This window comes from Sus scrofa, chromosome 13 (assembly GCF_054392235.1).
Source record: "Sus scrofa isolate SSC_HxYL_T2T_F1_AM1 chromosome 13, Sscrofa_HxYL_maternal_Yorkshire_Landrace_v2.0, whole genome shotgun sequence".
Classification (NCBI taxonomy): Eukaryota; Metazoa; Chordata; class Mammalia; order Artiodactyla; family Suidae; genus Sus; species Sus scrofa.
Genome location: NC_139395.1, coordinates 167,027,533 through 167,048,021, shown reverse-complemented (window position 1 = coordinate 167,048,021; position 20,489 = coordinate 167,027,533). Strand labels below are relative to the sequence as shown.

The window sequence follows — 20,489 nt, the reverse complement described above, 5'->3', positions numbered from 1 at the left end:
AAGCAGCCTCCACTGTTCACACCAGAGACCTACACAAATAGCCACTGTTCCATTTATGCACAGAAGTTTGGGAAGCTGTGAATTTCAGGAACTGCTAGAGTTGACCTGGTACTTGTATCATTGCCTGTCTCAAAGACTCATTTCTAAAGGGAAAGAAAACCAAAATATTGACTGTAACTAGAGCATCCTATGCAAAAGAATGAAGATACCTGGGGCTATTTGAATCCTTTCTTCATCTTTTACCTTAAAGTCACTTCGAAATGCTAAGTGAAAGAAGCCAGACACAAAAGATCATACATGATTCCATTTATGTGAAATGTCCAGAAAAGACATATGTATACAAACAGAAAGTAGATTAGCAGTTGCCTGGGGCTGGAGGTAGGAACAAACTGACTGCAAATGGACGTGAGGCATCTTTGGGGATGATGAAAATGTTCTAAAATTGGACTATGCTGATGGATGCACAACTCTGCAAATTTACTAAAAATCATTGAGGGGTGCACTTAAATGAATGAATTTCACAATATGTAAATTATGTCAGTAAAGCTCTTAAGAAACACTTTGAAGTATAATTTTATAATTATAAATTCATAATTTTTGCCATATTACTTAGATTTCTAAGTAGAAGTATATCTAAGTTATAAAAAGTAGGTTGCAATATTGATATCTTATTTTTTGTTTTAAAAATGAGCTATATTTTAAAGAAAGAAAAAAGGTATTTAATCTTGAATGTGCACAGAAGATGAATAGAAAGGAACACAAGGAATGTTGTTTTTAGTGGGTGAGATTAGAGTTTAATTGCAAGGAAATTTTTATGTTTTATTTTATGCATTTTTGTACTACTAGACAATTGTATAGGCAAATATTTCCTCTATTTAAAAATAAACAAATTATCCTTAATATCTATGTTTTTCTTTGGGTCTCAAATAGACTTGACACCAAGGTTCTCAGAACATAAGTTATTTATAATTAAATATTTCAGTTCCAGAATTAAAAGGTAAAGCATGTTCTGATTCTGGAAAAATGTGATTAAAGATTTAATGCATACTCTCGACAAAACTGCAGTACAGTAATGCTTTACAGAGTGTGCTGTGTGTTCTATTGATTGTATGTAGATAATTTTAGGTCAAAGGTTGGCAAATTTTTTCTTAAAGAGCCAAATAATAAATATGCTATTCACTGTGAGCCAATCTGTCTCAGTCTTAAATGTTCTGCTACTGCAGGTCAAAAGGAGCCATAAACAATTCATAAATGAATAGGCCTGACTGTGTTTGTTGATCCCTGTATTAGGTAGCAGATTGGATCATTTTTTTTTATATTAACACTTGCCTAACTATGTATTGGAAAATTATAGCTAGCATATTAAGTCCATGAATTGGCAAGCAGCACTGCTCAGGATGAGGCTAAATTTATATAAGTGTTTAAAAGGTTGGAAAATTAAAGAAAATATTAAGTAAATTATAAAAGGAAAGATATCTGGATATAACAAAAGTCATGAAAGATATCTGCAAATGACAAAAATTTGGGAAAACTACATCTGAGTATAAACATCAATTTCTTATGAACGATTAGGTGGTAGAATGAATAAAATCTCTCCAGATTAGGTAACTCTTATCAGAACCTAATCCAGTACTTGAAGCAAAGCTCCTTGAAAGAATTATCAAAATATAGTCCAAGGCGTTCCCGTCGTGGTGCAGTAGAAACAAATCCGACTAGGATCCAGGAGGATGCAGGTTCGATCCCTGGCCTTGCTCAGTGGGTTAAGGATTCGGGGTTGCCATGAGCTGTGGTGTAGATCAAAGAAACAGCTTGGGCCCCACGTTGCTGCGGCTATGGCATAGGCTGGCAGCTGTAGCTCTGATTTGATTCCTAGCCTGGGAACTTCCATACACTGCAGGTGCGGCCCTAAAAAGCAAAAAAAAAAAAAAAAAAAAAAAAAAAAAAGAGTTATGTCCTACAAACATTTAACAAAATCCTGAGCAAAAAAAAAAAAAAAAAAAAATCAAAATGCAGACCAAAAAACCCCCAAAGTAGCAGTCCTTAATATTTACTGGATCACAGAAGTTAGGGACCTGCTACCTAGAAAAAAGGCATACTTAAAAACTGGGCTCTCTGCAACACATCCAAACGCAGAGACTTCGAAATGGTGAAAGAAAAGAGAACATACACAACAGTATCGTTCCCTGGCTTTTTACAGGCACCTCAGTGCACAGGTCCCGTGCTCAGCGGTGAACTCAGCAAATCAAATAGACAGACCAAGAACACAATGCCCTTTGGGAACCAGTGCCCTCCTCGCATACCGAAGGTGATGACAGGAAACTGCGGCGTTAGAATAAAGTACTGTTGGTGCCAAGGACTGCCCACATTCAATTCAACATGCTGCAATCAATCCAGATCAGAATAAAGAACAGAGTTCTAAACCTCCTGACCCTGCCTCTACTTTCCTAAACACAGCCACAATTTCCAAACCATCATTCGGTTTTTTTTTTTTTTCCCCATTTAGGAAAATCAGAAGGGACGAGGGCAGGGAAAGGGCAGAGGGCAGGCAGGGTTGGGGGAGGTGAGGAGGAAGCTAAGATTTTTGAGCTAGGTATTCTGCATATGCTATTTTACTGAGTGCTTACAGAAAATCCAACAAGTAGATAAATTTATTTTCATTTTAGAGAAAAGGGCACCAACACATTTGTCTAGAAGTATCTCCTTTGTCTCCTCAAGGTAAAATTCCTGTATAAGTAATACTGAACAGTAAATACTGATCTGTAAATCTATCTCATTATTTTGTGTTTCTCTGTGATCTTTGCTCAGGCTGCTAGAATGTTCTTTCTATACCTATATTCCACTAAATTGTACTTAGCTTTAAGACTCAGCTTAAGCATGGCTTCCCCTTAGACGCCTTCCCTGATGCCCTCCCCCATTCCCAGTTCACACCCGCCTTGGTTTTAGTTCCACATGACACTACCTTTCTACATAATTCCATGGTACACCACTGGAATTGCTGGCTCACTTGCCAGTCTCCCCTCATATACTAAAATCTCTGTGAGTACAGAGATCATCTCTAGTTGACTTCTCAAAGCTTTAACACTGCGTCTGGCACAATGTGGGAACTCCATAATCTGCTGAATAAATAAATGAATGAATGAACTGCATTGCCCGATGTCCTACAGCATGTAAATTGTAGAACCAGGATTTGAAACTAGTTTTTCCCTCCATTGTACCATCATGTGAATATAAAAAATCAACTTATTATTTACTACTTTAGCCTTAAGGATATTAAAGGATAGCCCATCACCAACTCAAATGCTCCAAATTGCTTTGGGAATCCTTCATAAACTAGTTTATAAGGGACAAAAAAATGTTTAATGCCTCAAATCCAGTGAAAATTAAAATTTTGTTATGTATAAAAACTGAGGTTTTTTCCCAGGATTAAATTGCCAAAGAACTGGGATGTGGCAGTGTGATATTCAAAAATAAAACCATCCAAGTCAGGTAAGTCTACCCTTGTTGTGAGTTCCCTTTAACCTTACAGTAGGACAAAGTATTTCTATCCTACCATTTTTTTAACAAACCTTCAGGAAGGTCCCGAGATGGAAGTGTTTCATATCAAACTGCCTCTTTGTGATTTCCCTGGAATAGTTCACAATCCCTGGGCACCCAGGAATCTATATATACACGCTGTACGACTCATGTACGAGGAAACAAGCCGAGCTCATGTTGAATTCGGAGTTGTTACTCCTGCTTTTCTTCAGTATTTTTCAGACAGTTCTGTGGTACGGAATGTAGTGGGGCCTGGAGGCTTTTGCCAAAGAGAATGTACATCCATGCTGAGCCCTGTGTCCTAAAGATTAGGGTCTGACCCTGGGCAACAAGAAGCCACTGCAAGTTATAAACAAAATAGTGATCAGAATTATGTTTGGCTGTATCGTTATTACTATTCTGGTTGTATTATTACTATCATCATCATTACCATTATTTTTATTCTTATTAACACTATTGTAATGTATTCTCATGCACATTCCATATGCTTCCAGAATGGGAGAAAGAAAGTGCAGTTATAGCTGGTATACATGAAACAACCTTGAGTAGACATATAGAGATGCATTAGAAGGTTGACGCAACCTCTATGCATGTCACAAAGGGAAAATGATAGACAAATGCTACGTTAGGCTAGTATTTTCTACTAAAGCGACAAAATGAAGAAGTATTTGGGAGTTCCCATCATGGCTCAGTGGTTAATGAACCCAACTAGTATCAATGAGGAGGCAGGTTTGATCCTTGGCCTTGTTCAGTGGGCCAAGGATCTGTGAGCTGTGGTGTAGGTCACAGACAGAGCTCGGATGCCATGTTGCTGTGGCTGTGGTGTAGGCCAGCAGCTACAGCTCTGACTCGACCCTGGCCTGGAAACCTCCATATGCCACAAGTGCAGCCCTAAAAAAGACAAAAGACAAAAAAAAAAAGTATGTTATAGGTCTACTGTGTGCAAAGCATTGTAGGGAGATGAAGAGTTTTATCGGCTTTTTAGGCAAGAACTCTGGGGAAACTTTTTTTAGGAACGTCGCCATTGTCTAAGTCAGGTCCTATTACGCTTTTGGCTTCAATTTTTAAACAGACAGTTATCAAATTCATAAATAATTAAACTTAAAAAAATATGACCTTTTGTGGAGTATATATTTTTCCACTGTGGCAATGGTTTTTGAGTATCAAAGTAGCTGAGAAATCTAATTATTAATCATAAAGTTGTGTGTACAGCACATGGCCAGAAATAAAATAGAACTGGTTAATTTTAAAGAATATTGCACAAAATGCTGAACCATGTCTGCTTCCAAATTACCTACAGATCAAATACACCCATGCCCTTAAAACTCAGGATCTTTCTTCTTTGAATACAGATGTCAACTCCTTCCAATTAAACACTTGTTAAAAGTGACCACAAATACCATTATACCATGTAATGTAAACTGCAGTACAATTAAGTAAATTACAGTTTTCATTTATATTTCCATTATGCTTCCTTGAGGATACACTCTGTTCGACTTTACTGGACTTAGGTACTACTCAACTCTGTAACAGCAACAAATTTAGAAACCAACTCTTAGGGTGGATAATGGACACAGATGCAGTTAATTCATTTAATAAGCATTTACTGTATATATCTGCAGGATATCATTCTAGGTATTAGGAAATCAAGCAAAGATGTTGTTGAGGAATCAAACAGGTAAGAGATAAATACAGTCACTGTGGTACATGTTCCGAAAGAAGGAAGTGCCTCAGAAAGTACCTAATCAGACGTGACCATTCATGAAGCTTTTCTGGTCTTAAACAATATTAAGTAACTGATTGAAAAACCATGTCAAGTTCACCCAGAGTGAGCTAATTAAGAAGGAAAAAAAAAAAAGGTTCCATTCCATAGGCAGTCTTTTTCTGACACTGACCCCCATGAGCAGTCCCTATGGAAGATACCCTTAGCAGCAAATATCCTATTCACCCACAAGCTTATAATTAAGATAATAAATGATGCTTTAGCAGCAGAAAACTTGTGATCACGCCCTTACCACTTACCAGTGGTTTGGGACAAGTTAGTATCTTAAAGCCTCAAGTTTATCATCTGTATAATGGATAATAATAGTATATACTTCACAAGTTCCTGTAACAATGAAATAATGCAACCAAAGCACTTAGGCCAAGCCTGAAAATTCAGAAAATATTAGCTATTATAAAAACATAACTAACATAATTAATCTCACAGTGAGTGTATAAATACTCAAAAGAGCAAGCAATCATTTTCAAGTGTGGCTATTTTTTATCTTTTTTTTTTTTTAACCATTTCTAGGGCCGCTTCTGCGGCACATGGAGGTTCCCAGGCTAGGGGTAGAATTGGAGCTGTAGCTGCCGGCCTAGGCCAGAGCCACAGCAACGCTGGATCCGAGCCATGTCTGAGACCTACACCACAGCTCACGGCAACGGCAGATCCCCAACCCACTGAGCAAGGCCAGGGATGGAACCCTCAACCTCATGGTTCCTAGTCAGATTAGTTAACCACTGAGCCATGATGGGAACTCCAAGTGTGGCTATTTTTTAAAGATTTAGCAGAGACAAAGGTTTCAGCTAACATTTGAAGGTAGTACAAAAAAGATTCTACATGGTGAACATGACGATTTGTTCAGGGGGTAATGAATGAGAAGACAATTTTGACTTGGAGCTGAGTTTGTATAAGGAACTGAAAGAAGTAGAACTTGAAAGGTAAACTGGTGCTAGATTACAAAAGTCCTTCAAACGAGTTTGAACTTTGTTCTATACATGATGAGAACTGAAAGTTTTTGCTCATTAAAGTAAAATGACCAAAGCAGTGCTTTATAAGAAAAATTGGAATAGGGGAGACAAACAAACCAGTTAGGATATGATTACAGTACTCTTGCTGCATGACAATGAGGACATACCTTGAAGCAGTGACAAGCAGAAAGATGGTTATACGAAGCACTTTGAAGGATAAATAAACAAGACATATTCACTAGATGTAAGTATTGGTCACAGTCCTAAACTAAAAAATGTTGTCAAGCCACATTTTTCTACTGAGTACTTTAGTCTCTGAATTCAAGTTATGAATTTCCAAGGACATGTTGATTCTTCCAGGTAGTTTAATAAGGACATTTTGCTCAACATGAGCATTAAATCAGTCGTGATGCTCATAATAATGTGATCTGTATTTATACATCCATGTTCATAGCAGCATTATTCACAGAAACACTAGCCAAAAGGTAGAAGCAACTCAAATGTGCACCAATAGATGAATGGATAAACAAATGTGATAATATACATACAGCAGAATACTATTCAACCCTAAAAAGGAACGGAATTCTTCTCCATGCTATAACATAGATGAACCTTAAAGATATTACATTAAGTGAAATAAGCAAAACACAAAAGGACAAATAACACTACGATTTCACTTATATGAGATACCTACAGTTATTGAATTCATAGAGACAGAAAGTACAATGGTAGTTGCCACAGGCTTGGGGAAAGGAGAATGGGCAGTTATTGTTTAATGCGTTCAGAGCTTCCACTTGAGATGATAAAAAAAAATTCTAGAGATAGATGTTAAGTGATGGTTGCTCAATGAATATGAATATACTTCATGCCACTTAACTGTATACTTAAGAATGGTAAATGTTATGTCATCTACGTTTTACCATGATAAAAAATAATAATTATGTAGCTCTGATGCCCAGAGAAACAGTTATGCTCAGTCAAAACAAGAGAAAGGTAAAGCTTGCCAAGCCACTTAGCCAAAAGAAACACCACTGCCTCCCCAGGTCAGATGCCATTAGCTGGTTTGTCCAACTAGAGAAAGGAAGAGGAAAAAACCTCAACCATCATCTGCATCAAAAGCTAATGGCAGCACAAGGGCACATGCCTCTCTGCTTTTCAACTGCCCCGGAATAACGCTAAAGGAAAAAAGGAGAAGTCACTTCACCAGTCAAAGCAATTCTTCACCCTGGTATTTCCGCTTGATGATAAACTCCTACAGGAAAGAAAAAGTAACTTGCTTATCTTCGTGCCCTTATGTCCAGAGCCATGAGAAATGCTCCAGAGACGCATTCACCGAGCTTTGAAGGACTAGAATTACTTAGGATAGTTCTATCAATTAAATTTTTCCCAAGTGGATACTGCACTCAGCACTACACTAGATGGAATGCAAATACAGAAGTATAAGATATGGTCCCTGCCTTTTAAGATCATATAAACTACTTGAGGGGACAAAAATCATACAATGATATAATAATGAACAATACAAGAGAGAATATAATTAGGTGCTAAATTGTATAGTACAGATTATAAGCACTTGAGGAGGTCATAAAAATGTCTAACACCCTATTGAAATGAATAATGAGTCAGGAACTCTTATACCCCACTTGTAAGAACAAGCAGAGAAACCTATAAAATGAATTGAAGACTTTAAAAAATATTCATCATATATAATTTCATTTGTAATATACCTCCTCTACCAAACAGTCCCTTTCTTAACTTTTTTTCCCCCAAGTTTGCTTTTTTTCTCAGCCTTGTTTATAAGTAATGAGAAACTGCCTCAAAGGAAAGTAAATAAATGTGCCAACAACCATTTGAAAGAAGGTATAAATTACCGTGAAACAGAGGTACTCAATAAAAAAATTAGTAAATTCAGCCTTTATAAAAATAAACCTTTCATTCAAAGCTTGATTTGCTCAGACAAAGCCAAGAAGAAATAGCTGTATGGACTTCCCTCCAACACACATGGAGATCCAAGGACACATTTATTCATTTAGCATCAGAATTCAGACCATCTGCTTTAAAAATGAGAACTTCACAACACTCTGCGTACCACAGATCAAAACAGACGCGGATATTGTTTCTATAAAGACTCAAACTGTAAGCGGGTGTATCTTTTTGTTCTGGCCAACTTCAAAAATTAAAAGTTGTATGGCTATGCAGCTTAAGCAGTGAGCTGAAGAAGCAAGGCTTTAAAATTTATTTCCTAGGCTGCCAGTGACTGTAATCTCTCTCCATCACTTTCTTCCTCCCTTCTCCTTAGGCAGCAATCAACTCTATTCTACTCCATCAGTATTAAGTAAATAGACAGCTACCTGTTATTTCCCAGGCCACTACCAGCCCCACATTATAACAGCAAGACTTGGGGGTGTTTGGGGTAACATATTGCTGCATAATAAACCATGCCAATATTTGCGCCTCAAAACAAACATTTTATTTCACTTGTGATTTTGTGGATCAGGAATTAAAGTGGGCTCAGCCGGGTGGTTCATCTAATCCACATGGTGCCAGCTGGTAGCCGAGATCAGAGTATCAATATTGAAGATGATTTCTTCACTTAAATGTCTTGCACCTCACTGGGGCTTCATATTATCTCTCTTTCTCCCTTTCTGCCTTTCTCTCTCTCCCACCTCTCCCCCCACCCCCGCTCCCACCTCTCCCCCCACCCCCGCCTTCTTTCCCTCTCTCCTTCTCTCTCTTTCTCTCTCCCTATAAGGTATAGCAAGGTGTATCCTCCTCCAAAAGGGTGAGGACTAGAATAAGGCAAGAAGAAGTGCCTCGGTCCCAAAATTTAAGGAAGTACTCCTTCCCAAGTGCTGCCCTGGTACTTACTGACCCTGAGAGTAAGTTCTTAAGAGTAAATCTCCCAGGGTGCAAAATTTAAGGAGGTGCTCACTCTCAGTATTGTGAAAGCACATCTGAGAGCAAGTGCTTCCTTACATTTTGTATCCAACAAAACCCACGTGTCTCACCCCAGGCCTGGCCTTACCTTAAGGACCTCTCCACGTTGCTTAGAAATGCCAAAGTGAGACACACCACAGCATGGAGGTCTCAGGGGAATCCTACCTCCTACATCCTGGCTATCTTCCAAGAGGTAAGAATTAAAGCTGCTGGGCCAAGAAGGATCTTGCATATAACTGGTGTGGTTTCACTTTAACCCTATTCTATTGGTCAAAGCAGTCACTGGCTTTGCCCAAGAGTTCATGGGTAGAGGAACAGACCCCAGCTATTGAGGAAGGTGTAAGGAGGCCTTATCGCAGAAGAGAAAGTGGTATGAGAGATAAAATACACTCTTCCCCATCTTCCTTTACAAACTTCCCTTCATGTTAATCCTGAAACATTGCAATATACTCTTAGTATCCTAGCCTCTAAACTTCATCTTCAATTCAGTATACCTGAAGTATACTGACTGCTACTAGACCTTCCTATAACAACTATCTTATTAGTACCTTTGCTTAAAGTTTCCACTGATTTTCCTGGCTGACAAATAAAACCCACATTCTTCTCCCTGTCACTTAAAGTGTTCCATTATTTAGTGCCAACTCACCTGTTGTTGGTTAAGTTGCATTCCCCCCAAAAATATCCTAACCCTTAGTACCTGTAAATATGACCTTATTTGAAAATAGCATCTTTAGAGGTATAATCAAGTCAAGATGAGGTTGTGGTGGATTAGGTTGGGTGCTAATCCAAGGACTGGGGCCCATACGAGAAAAAGGAGAGAGAGATTTAGACAAAGAGACACAGAGAGACACAGGAAAAAGAAAGCCATGCGAAAACATAAACTGGAGTGATGCATCTACACGCCACGGAATGCCAAGAATTGCCAGGAGCGACCAAAGCTGGGAGGAAGTAAGGAAAGATTTCCTTCAGAGGGAGCACAGCCTTGCCAACACCTAGATTTTGGACTTCTGGCCTCCTGACAAAGAGACAACAAATTTTTGTTGTTTTAAGCCACAAAGTTTGTGGTAATTTGTTACAGCAGCTCAAGGAAACTAACACACTACACATCCAATTTCTAACCCACACTGCTTCCAAACACTCCCCCTTTATTTAAGCACAGGTCTCTTCCCTGTCCCCATCTTCCAAATAATTACTGCATCTCTCTGTCCTTTCCTTCCACTGAAAGAAGCAAAGCAAAGCAGTGTACACGCCTATAAATTGTGACTAATTTATAACCGGCATCTTCTGGCATTTTGTAAGGCGGGGCTACTTAGCCCAAACATTGAGTCAGAGAACATCCGGTTTACAGAGAGCTTCACACATTCAACAAATACAAATGTTGAGAAGATATTAAGTTTTTTTAGCAAGTGCTTAGCGTTATAAGTAGAACAATTCTTTCCCTGTCATAGTTTTTGTACATAAAAAAAAATATTAAGTGAGATTGTAATTTATAAAAAATATCATGCAAATCTATAGGAGTCCTTGGCCAAGTCCTTGGCTAAGTCAGTCACCTCTAAGCTGTCCGAAAAGGTATACATTACACTGATTTTAACTAACTGTACCAAAAATGACTTCCAAATTGTAATTCAATAACCGAAAGCTCTAGCAAAATTGTCTCATTTTAGCCCATGTGGAATGTTGTATACAGTAGATGAAAAGCTCTTCATGGAATTATAAGGAGGTCATGTATCCTTTCCCCAAAAATATCTTATACAATAACATGCAAAATAAATACAATGCTTTTAATACAGTACACACTGATCACTCAGAGAGATGTGAGAGACATAGTCTGGAGTGCCGCAAGTGATCACAATGCTATACCCTGTGACGGTCTGTCTACATCTGGAGCCCTGAACACACAAAGGGTACCACATATTAGAGTAAGTACATGACCTGGAAGGCATTCACAGGAGTGGGGAAGATGGAGAAGAGGCTTGAGAAACAACAGAAGAACACAGTGATGTTTAACTTGAAGAACAGGAGTTTCAAAAAAAACTTAGGTACCTTAATCAGTAAGAAAGACCTTTCTACTAGAATCAGACTTATTTTTTTGTCCCACAAAGAGTAAAGCTAACATCAATAAATGAATGTTATAAGAAGATAAATTTTGAATTATCATAAGAGATCCCTAAAAATTAAGTCAGAAATTGTGAACTGTCCCTGGAAATGTTCATACGAAAAATGTGAAACACTTAAGTTCAAATATACAAACATACTTATGTACACATACACTTAATCCCTCTAAAATTCCCCTTGTTCAAGGCACAAGTGAGCTGCAATTTATCAAATCTTTATCACATACATTAAACTCAGTGCTTTCACATTCATTCAAAAATATACATTGAGGAGTTCCCGTCGTGGCGCAGCAGTTAACGAATCCGACTAGGAACCATGAGGTTGTGGGTTCGATCCCTGCCCCTGCTCAGTGGGTTAACGATCCGGCGTTGCCATGAGCTGTGGTGTAGGTTGCAGACGCGGCTCAGATCCCGCGTTGCTGTGGCTCTGGCGTAGGCCAGTGGCTACAGCTCCGGTTAGACCCCTAGCCTGGGAACCTCCAGATGCCACGGGAGTGGCCCCAAAAAATAGCAAAAAAAGACAAAAAAAAATATATATATATATACATTGAATGCTAACTGTATGCCAGACATGTCTAGTACTGTGAACCAATTTAGTAAGGTAGGTTTTAACATTTTCATTTGAAGGCCAAAGAAGTTACATAATTTATCCAAGTTCAGGCCATGGCTAGCCCATACAGAACATTTGCACAAATAAAAAATAAAAATAAAAAAGGTACCTCTTCCTCAAGACATTTTACTTCCTTTTGTCAGAAAATGTATCATAATATACTAACTTTATTAGAACAAGATACCTACTGCTTGTACCATAAAACATCTCAATAAATACTCAAATTGATAATACTCAAGTTGATAAGTCTATGATATAAATAGTGTGCACCTTAGAAGGGTTTCTCTGCACAGTGCACAATTTACACAACAGTAAAGGACAATCCTATATAAGATCTAATAAATGCAGCACCAAGGATTTTACTCCAAGGTATTACCATTGACTCCCGCCCTAAATGGGAATCATCATGAATTTCACATGAGGAGTTCCCTTCGTGGTGCAGTGGTTAACAAATCCGACTAGGAACCATGAGGTTGTGGGTTCGATCCCTGCCCTTGCTCAGTGGGTTAAGGATCTGGCGTTGCCGTAAGCTGTGGTGTAGGTCGCAGACGTGGCTCGGATCCCCCGTTGCTGTGGCTCTGGCGTAGGCTGGTGGCTACAGCTCCGATTAGACCCCTAGCCTGGGAACCTCCATATGCCGCGGGAGAGGCCCAAGAAAAGGCAAAAGGACAAAAAAAAAAAAAAAAAAAAGAATTTCACATGAATTACAAAACCCTCTGGCTGCCTATGACTGCGTCTCTTTTCAGCACTCTTTCATATTCAAAGCACTTATAAAACATATTTATGTAGACATAAACCCACTGAATATACAGAAGGCAACAAATGCTAGATAAATAAGAAAAGTTTCTCAGAAAGCCCATCATCGTTATCTCCCAAACAAGAAATATTCTTGTTGTTGTGTTGTTGTTGTTGTTGAAAAACATTCTTGTTTGTTTGTTTTTTAGGGCCACACTCGCAGCTTATGGAAGTTCCCAGGATAGGAGTCGAAATGGATCTTTGTAGCTGGCGGTCTACACCACAGCCTCAGCAACTCAGGATCAGAGCCGCCATGTCTGTGATCTACACCACAGCTCAATAAAAAGCCAGATCCTTAACCCACTGAACAAGGCCAGGAATCAAACCCATGTCCTCATGGATCCTCGTCAGGTTCATTAACCACTGAACCATAACAGGAACTCCAAAAAATATTCCTAAGATTAATATAAAATAGTTGTTACCATAAATGTCAAGCAAATAGTCCTTTAGAACCTGAAGGTCTTAATTACTACAAAAATTTTTTTAATCAGATTTCCCTAAGACAGAATCTTAATGCTTTAGATCAAATTCAAAGTCAAGTCGAAGTACTTCAGATCAGTATTCAGTTAAATTCTGGAAGACACATTTAGTCAACAACGGCTTTTATGAAGAGATTTTGCTTTTTCCTAGATGAAGATATCCAAGAGTGTGAAATGGTATTAAAACCCAATGAGAATAAAAATGTCTTTAGAAAGAGCGATATGTGCCTATACGTTGCTTTATTCATCCAAACCTCCCTTATTGGGTCTCTATTATGTTGAGTTTTGTGACAGATGCTGAGAACACAATAATGATCAAATCCAGACCATGCTCTACTCTCATTACAGCAGGCAAAATTAATGTATAAAATAAAAGTATGGTAAGTGCTATAATACAGATCTAGACAAAATGTAATAGGCCCACTTGTTCTTGCCTTGACTTGTTTTCCATACAAGATTTCTTGGAACTGAGGTAAAAAGAGCTCACAAAATTTTAAGTATGCTTTAAAACTAACTTTAAAACCAATCACTATCATCATATCTGGCACATAGTTAATACATAATAGATGTGGAATGAATAAATAAATGAACTTTCCAGCTTACAAATTAGAGTTAGGCCATAGGCAAACATCCCCATCAATTATAAAAAGTATTCATGAATACAAAATATTTTTAAATCACCAGAAGCCTAAGGCACTTTGACTTGAGAGAAGAAACTATTTAAATACAATCCTCATACTGACCAGCTTAAGACACACATAAATTATTTCCCATGTCTCTTAGGCTATTTAATAATATATTTTCAGCATCTCAGAAGCACATTTATTTTTATTTTCAAAGTCATATGGACTATTTTTTTTCTCCTAAATCCCAACCACATCTATCAACCTGGCTTTGACAAGAGTGATCAATTAGGAGGAGCTCTAATAATTTCCATTGTTTTCAGCTATCCAGTCAGAGAAGGATCTGGGTTTAAAAGCAAAACAGAGAAATGGACAGAGAGACAGATTCCTTGCTGTATAGAGGGGATCTGTATTCATGAATTCCAGCTTTTCACATGGATAATTTGAGAAGAAGGTTTGTAACTTCAACAGTTTTCATCACCCCACTCTAACCAAGCCTCCACAGACACATTTCACTGAAATAGAAGCAAAACGCTATCTACCTTACTCACTTTTTCTTCTAAATCTGTGCATTCGGACTTCTTTTTATTCATCTCACATTCTATTATAAATAACCTGAGAACGGGAACACAAGTGCTGTTCTTTCTCATCAGCACCTAGCCCAGCACCATATGCAATGAAGCACTTAACGAAATGCCCTGCGATGATTGTACTGACATGCAGCCACCGTACATATAAAACTCCAAAGCTAGCACTGTTAAGCTGCCTGATGTGAAGGAGGATCACAAAATACTAAAATTAAAAGAGGTCTTTACGCCATTTAAAGCACGGCTCTCGTCAACAATTTCTTGAACCCTGTGAGCATCTTCCATTCCCACCACCACCACCACCACCATTCACCAGAAAGCAGTTGCAAACTTTTTATATGGAGTCCATGGTACTTGAGACTGGAAAGAAGAAGATTGTAAATCTACTCTGCTGCTCAACTGCCGCTAAGTTGGCAGTGCGCCTGCTCAGGAGACCCGGTTCCCTGTCTGACCACTGTGCCTGCACAGTAGAGTTGGCACTCAGGTGGCCCAGCCAAGGGGCTCTTGAAGCACCCAAGACTGTCTAAAGCCAGAGAGAAAATGATGAAAAATACGACTTTGCCATTTCCAGAAAGAGTGATTTAGGGCTTTGAGATTGGTTAAGCTCCCAGTGTGGGTGCACACTCTACCTCATGTGGGCTTTTATTCCTGAATCTTGGCTAAATGCCTTAGGCTTCAAACATACTAGGCAATTGCATTGCCTGCCTTCTTATTACCATAGTAATCTGTTAAATAGTTTGATTTGGAATAAACATAAGTTCTTCCCCACTCAGCTCCATTCATGTTATTACTGACAATGATACTAAAAAATTAAAAGAAGAAATACCAAGAGGCAATCCAGGATTAAAAGATTAGAGAAATAAAGTAAATATTCTTTCTTGCACCCAAAGAACTTTACATCAAGAACTGAACTGTATGTAAACTAAGACCAAGTACGAATGTATGTACATATATATTTATTTATTTAATACCAGATTGCAGCGGCATCTGCTACCTTCTCGGCAGCTTATGGCCATGCCAGGTCCTTAACCCACTGAGTGAGGCTGAGGAAGGAGGTAGATGGGCCCCTGGGCTGAGGACAGCTGGGACTTGTTAGGCCAAGTAAATCGGTCCTAGTTTTTCTTTGACACTTCAAGGGAAAAGTTAATTGCAGGAGCTGAGCTCTGCTGGAATAAAAAGATAAGATGACCACTTCAATCACTACTGGGGTCAAGGAGGCCTCCCCAGTTACACACGCACAGTACGACTCCTAGGGGGTCAAAAGGGAGCGAGTGCCAGGCCATAATATGTCCAGATACCACCTCAGCACCCTTTGCTCTAGAATTCATCTTTGCCAAAAGACGTGCACGCCTATCGGAGAGGGTCCTGTGTCCAGTCAGGTGTGAGAAATAAAACAAGATAATTGGCTAAAGGTAAATAAAGACCCAGAAGAACTGTGCTATATAAGTGATTTAAATCACCTCCCCGGTGCTCTCCTCTCTCAGGGGGGATGCCCATACTCCTCTTTAGGGTATGTATTACTTCTTTGCTTCTTACCTAAATAAACTTCTTCTCTGTGTGCTCTCCCACATGCTGTGCTGTGATTCTAACAATAAACTTTATACCTGTTTTTAAAGCTTTTGCCTCCATAAAACATTCTTGCTTTCATCAGAGAGCAAGAATCAAGGGCATTCTGCTTCTAACCTCTAGTGAGCCTAGTGGCTGGGACTCCTGGTTTTCAGCCAGGCTGCCCAGGTTTAGTTCCTGAGCAGAAAATTAAGATCTTTCTCCAAGCCATCACTCAGTGTTGTCTCCCTGAGATCAAGGCCAGGGATCCAACCTTCATCCTCGCAGAGACAGTGTGGGGTTCCCAACCCACTAAACCACAAGGGTGACTCTGCATTTATTATTTTTCATATAATAATAATGATCATAATTATTTTGACTCATTAATACCTCGTATTGAAATGTAAAAAAAGTTAAACTTCTCTTAGATTAAGTCCCATTTATATTGTAAATGTTCTGTTCTCAAATATAAGACATTAATGGATAGAGTAAATAAAACACTGCATTATTATAAAAACTATAGTATATTTATAGTAATTCAGTATTTTATTTATTATACAGATACAATTTATTATTTATATTTATTATTTATATAGATATAAATAACTCTATAGTATAATTACATATTTGCTATACTATATATGTGCAATTGCATATATAGTATACTCCATCGTACAACATAGTATACTGGTGCAGAAGAAGATACACTTCTCAGTAATTTATGCTGATAGTTTTCTTAAATACTGGCATTTGATACAATTTATGTGGAACAATTAAATAGGAGCAGACAATTTGGGTTACACCATTAAGGTGCCAAGAAGCATGTTCCAAAATACTGTGAATTTTGTATAGTGAAATACTGATAAGTTAGTTATTGATTCAAAAAGAAAATGTTTCAGCTTCCTTTTGAAAAATAGGTATTATCATTGCTCTCTATCTTCAGGTTTCTACTATATTTTCAGCATTTGCATGTATATAAATCTGATAAGAAAGTACACAGGCAGAAAATACAAACAATTCATATATATTGACAGCTGAAGAAAACCATTAAGAAGATATTCAAGGACTTTTGGGGGTTCCCATTGTGGCTCAGTGGTTAATGAATCCAACTAGAAACCATGAGGTTACAGGTTCGATCCCTGGCCTTACTCAGTGGGTTAAGGATCTGACGTTGCTGTGGCTGTGGCAGAGGCCAGCGGCTACAGCTCCAATTGGACCCCCTAGCCTGGGAACCTCCATATGCCACGGGTGAGGCCCTGGAAAAAGATTAAAAAAAAAAAAAAAGATATTCAAGGACTTCTCTTGGGGCTCAATGGGTTAAGGATCTGGTGTTGTTATTGCAGTGGCTCAGGTGGCTGCTACGGCACAGGTTTGATCCCTGGCCAGGGAATTTCCACATGCCATGGTTGTAGCCAAAAAAGAAAAAAGAAAAAAGATATTCAAGTACTTACAAAGCGCAATTTTTTTGTTCTTCTAGTTTTTCTCATTTAAACTATTTTTCATTACCCCTTCGAATTTGAGTACAAACAAATATTTCTAACACTTCCTTCCAGGTCTATATAAATTCCCCCTAATTTCACTCTTCTCTGTCAAAATCAAGTGTGCATATGGTTTACATGGGCACAGCATAATACTAGACAACTAGTAAGTAACCACTCATATTTCATTCAGCAGATATTTATTACAAATATATTCAAACTTTGTATAAAGTGCTGGAGTACTAGGGGTTGTGCAAAGATACATAAAAAGGATAGTCAACTTTCCTGATTTGTAATTTAAACAACAAGATGAATACAAATATAAATAAAATGGTAAAGAGAAGAAATGAAATGGATTGAAAAGAATGAAAGGGAATAAAGTGATAAAATGAAAAGAAATTAGGAAATTATTTTTCTACCCTTGGCTCCTCCTTATATGAATATCATACTGTTTTTCGTTTTCCTAATTTACTATAAAAAGCTTAAAGACAGAGTTTATCGTATTTTTTCACCATGTCTTTAACACCTGCCATAGTGGAGAATATAAATTTAAGTGAGTAGATAAAATGTCACACAAGAGAAACAAAATCCTATAATCACTAAAATCAACACTGTGAATGTTACTATCTCAAGTATTAAGGAAACACCTTATTGTAAATGATGTAAACATTTTCTCAATTTTTTATTTCTTAAAATCCACTATTTGTGCCTTTGAGGTGGGGATTTCAGAAGTTAGAAGTGAATGACATTCTTAGTGGTATTTACAGCAAAAACGAAATCTTTCAGGAGTAGTTCAGGCTGGATTTCTAGGTTTATCATAACAGAATGTAAGAAAAAAGAATGTATATATGTATGTGTGACTGGGTCACTTCACTGTACAGTAGAAAACTGACAGAACACTGTAAACCAGCTATAATGGGAAAATCATTACAATAATAAAATATAAAATAAAATAAAATAAAATTACTAATATGTAGAATGAACCTAAAATAAAGGAAGAAATTAAATAAAAATTTAAACTTTCCTTTACAAAAAAAAATAACAGGATGTAATTTTGTATATAAATATTCATGTGACTTTCTAAATATTAAAGGATTCTTCTCTAGTCAAGTTCCTCATGTAGAAAGAGTCTGAGCAAAAAACAAATGCTGAAACAAAGCCTCTTTTTAAATGCTTTTACTGAGTGAGAAGGGATCCTGGCACCTTTATTACCTAATCCCACTGGAAGAGCTGGCATTCAGGAACTAGCAGCCCATGGTTGCTAGAGTTCTGAAACCTGGAACAAATAACATAAAAGTCCCATGTTCAAACATACATGGGCTGACCTCTTTAGACATTGCAGGGTAAATCAGGAAATCAGCTCTAAGGGTTATGCACTTCTGCTCTGCTTCAAGGGCTCCAATCCACAGCCTAATGGTTCTAAGATGTTTTCCTGACCAAACCTAAGAACAAGCGGCAGAAGACCTAAAGGCTCACAAATGACCCATCCCTGCTCTTCTGTGAAGACAGTTTCTATTCCACACCCTCTGAGGAATGCAAATCATTTGTTCAGGATTGAACTGCCTTACCCTGGTTGTATGTGAAGTATTCATTGCCTCCTTCCTGTTGCATATTTTGTCTTCCATTTTCCCTGCTCACTTCAATTTTTCTCTGAGCAACATCAATTTCCTGGGCCTCGGCTCCCTTCAGAAACTTAGAGAAGAAACTGGATTCTTTAGCCAAATAGCTGAATCATAAATTTCTTTTTTTATATATTGGGAAGATAGAAGGTGCTTTGGGATTTCTTTGATATTCAACTTTTTAGGAAACAATTCTTTAGATTATTCTGTCTTAAATCTTTGAGTTACTTCATCTAACTTTCTCTGAGAGCAGGCTAACAGGACACCAAAACATGGAGTGTTAGGAAAATCCATTTCTGTTGTCAGTGTTTCCACATGAACAGCAGGGGGCAGCAGCATACCAAGAATTGTGGAAACAGTCTCCGGCTCTAAGAAACACTGTTGAATTGCTGCTCTGGATCTGTGTATCCTAGCGCGATGATCTCAGCTCACAGATGAATTCTTTTGTTTTGTGTCCTATTTTACAATGCACTGTTCAGTTTTCTATGGGTTGTGACTTAGAAAGCATTTCACTGTGACAGTTTAGCTTTAAAAAAAAGAAAGGTGAAAGAGGAAAAACAAAAGGGGGAAAGGGGAAGGAGAAAATTAAAGTGCTGCCTAATGAAACAGAAAGACAAGGAAGAAGCAATCCTGCATGTATTTAAATTTTGTCCCTTTTCTGTTCCCATCCACTTGAATCTTGAACATTGTTTTTCTGGATTACAGATTTAACTCACCCCTAATCCTTACCCCACAGACACACCCATTAATTCTACCTTCTCTGCCATACAATTTTCTGTTAAAATAACATATTTCTTTCTAAAAAGTTAAAAAAACTCTTTTAAGCCAAATACTTGACTTTTTAAAAGAATTCAAAAAACTTCGATGTCACGTGCCATCTTTTGGTCATGAGTCTGTTAGAATTTTATTGTTTTTCTGCTTTTTAAACATTTATTAGTCAATATACATTTCATAAATACTTTTCAATAAAGTTATCCCCACGTAAATTCACACCTTGAGCTAAAGAACAAAAAGCTTGAGGTTGTGAAGCTATAATCTGATGAGTTTGAGGGTAGAATATAAAGTAGAAACTGGAAGATCAAAAATTTGAAGAATATATTCAAAGATCATTTCTACTGCATTGGAAAGGTGTATCATAACCCAACCTTCAAAATCAGCAGAGATTAAACTATTTCATGCATAATTTGAGTTGCACCCCAAAATACAAAACCCATAAGACTGGCCACCTAGGCTGGAATTTTCACAGTTGTGAATGTATTCCCACAGAGTTATTAATTTATGACCGTGGGATGGCAGAAGTAATATTATTTCAACATTTGGCACCAAAGTTCCTTTTTAAGTGAAGTCTTTCCCTCCCTGAGACTGAGGGCCCTATACGATCCTCTTGACTTCATCCCCTCTGGCCTATCACCTACTATCCTGCACACATATATCA

The 20,489-nt window shown here is 37.9% G+C and overlaps 1 long non-coding RNA gene across 1 annotated transcript in view; it reads right to left on the bottom strand.

Annotated features, from left to right (window-relative positions):
* The window catches only part of LOC102158095 (uncharacterized), an 899,417-nt gene that overhangs the window by 748,715 nt on the left and 130,213 nt on the right, over positions 1 to 20,489 (bottom strand). The gene's annotated exons all lie outside the window — the stretch shown is intronic.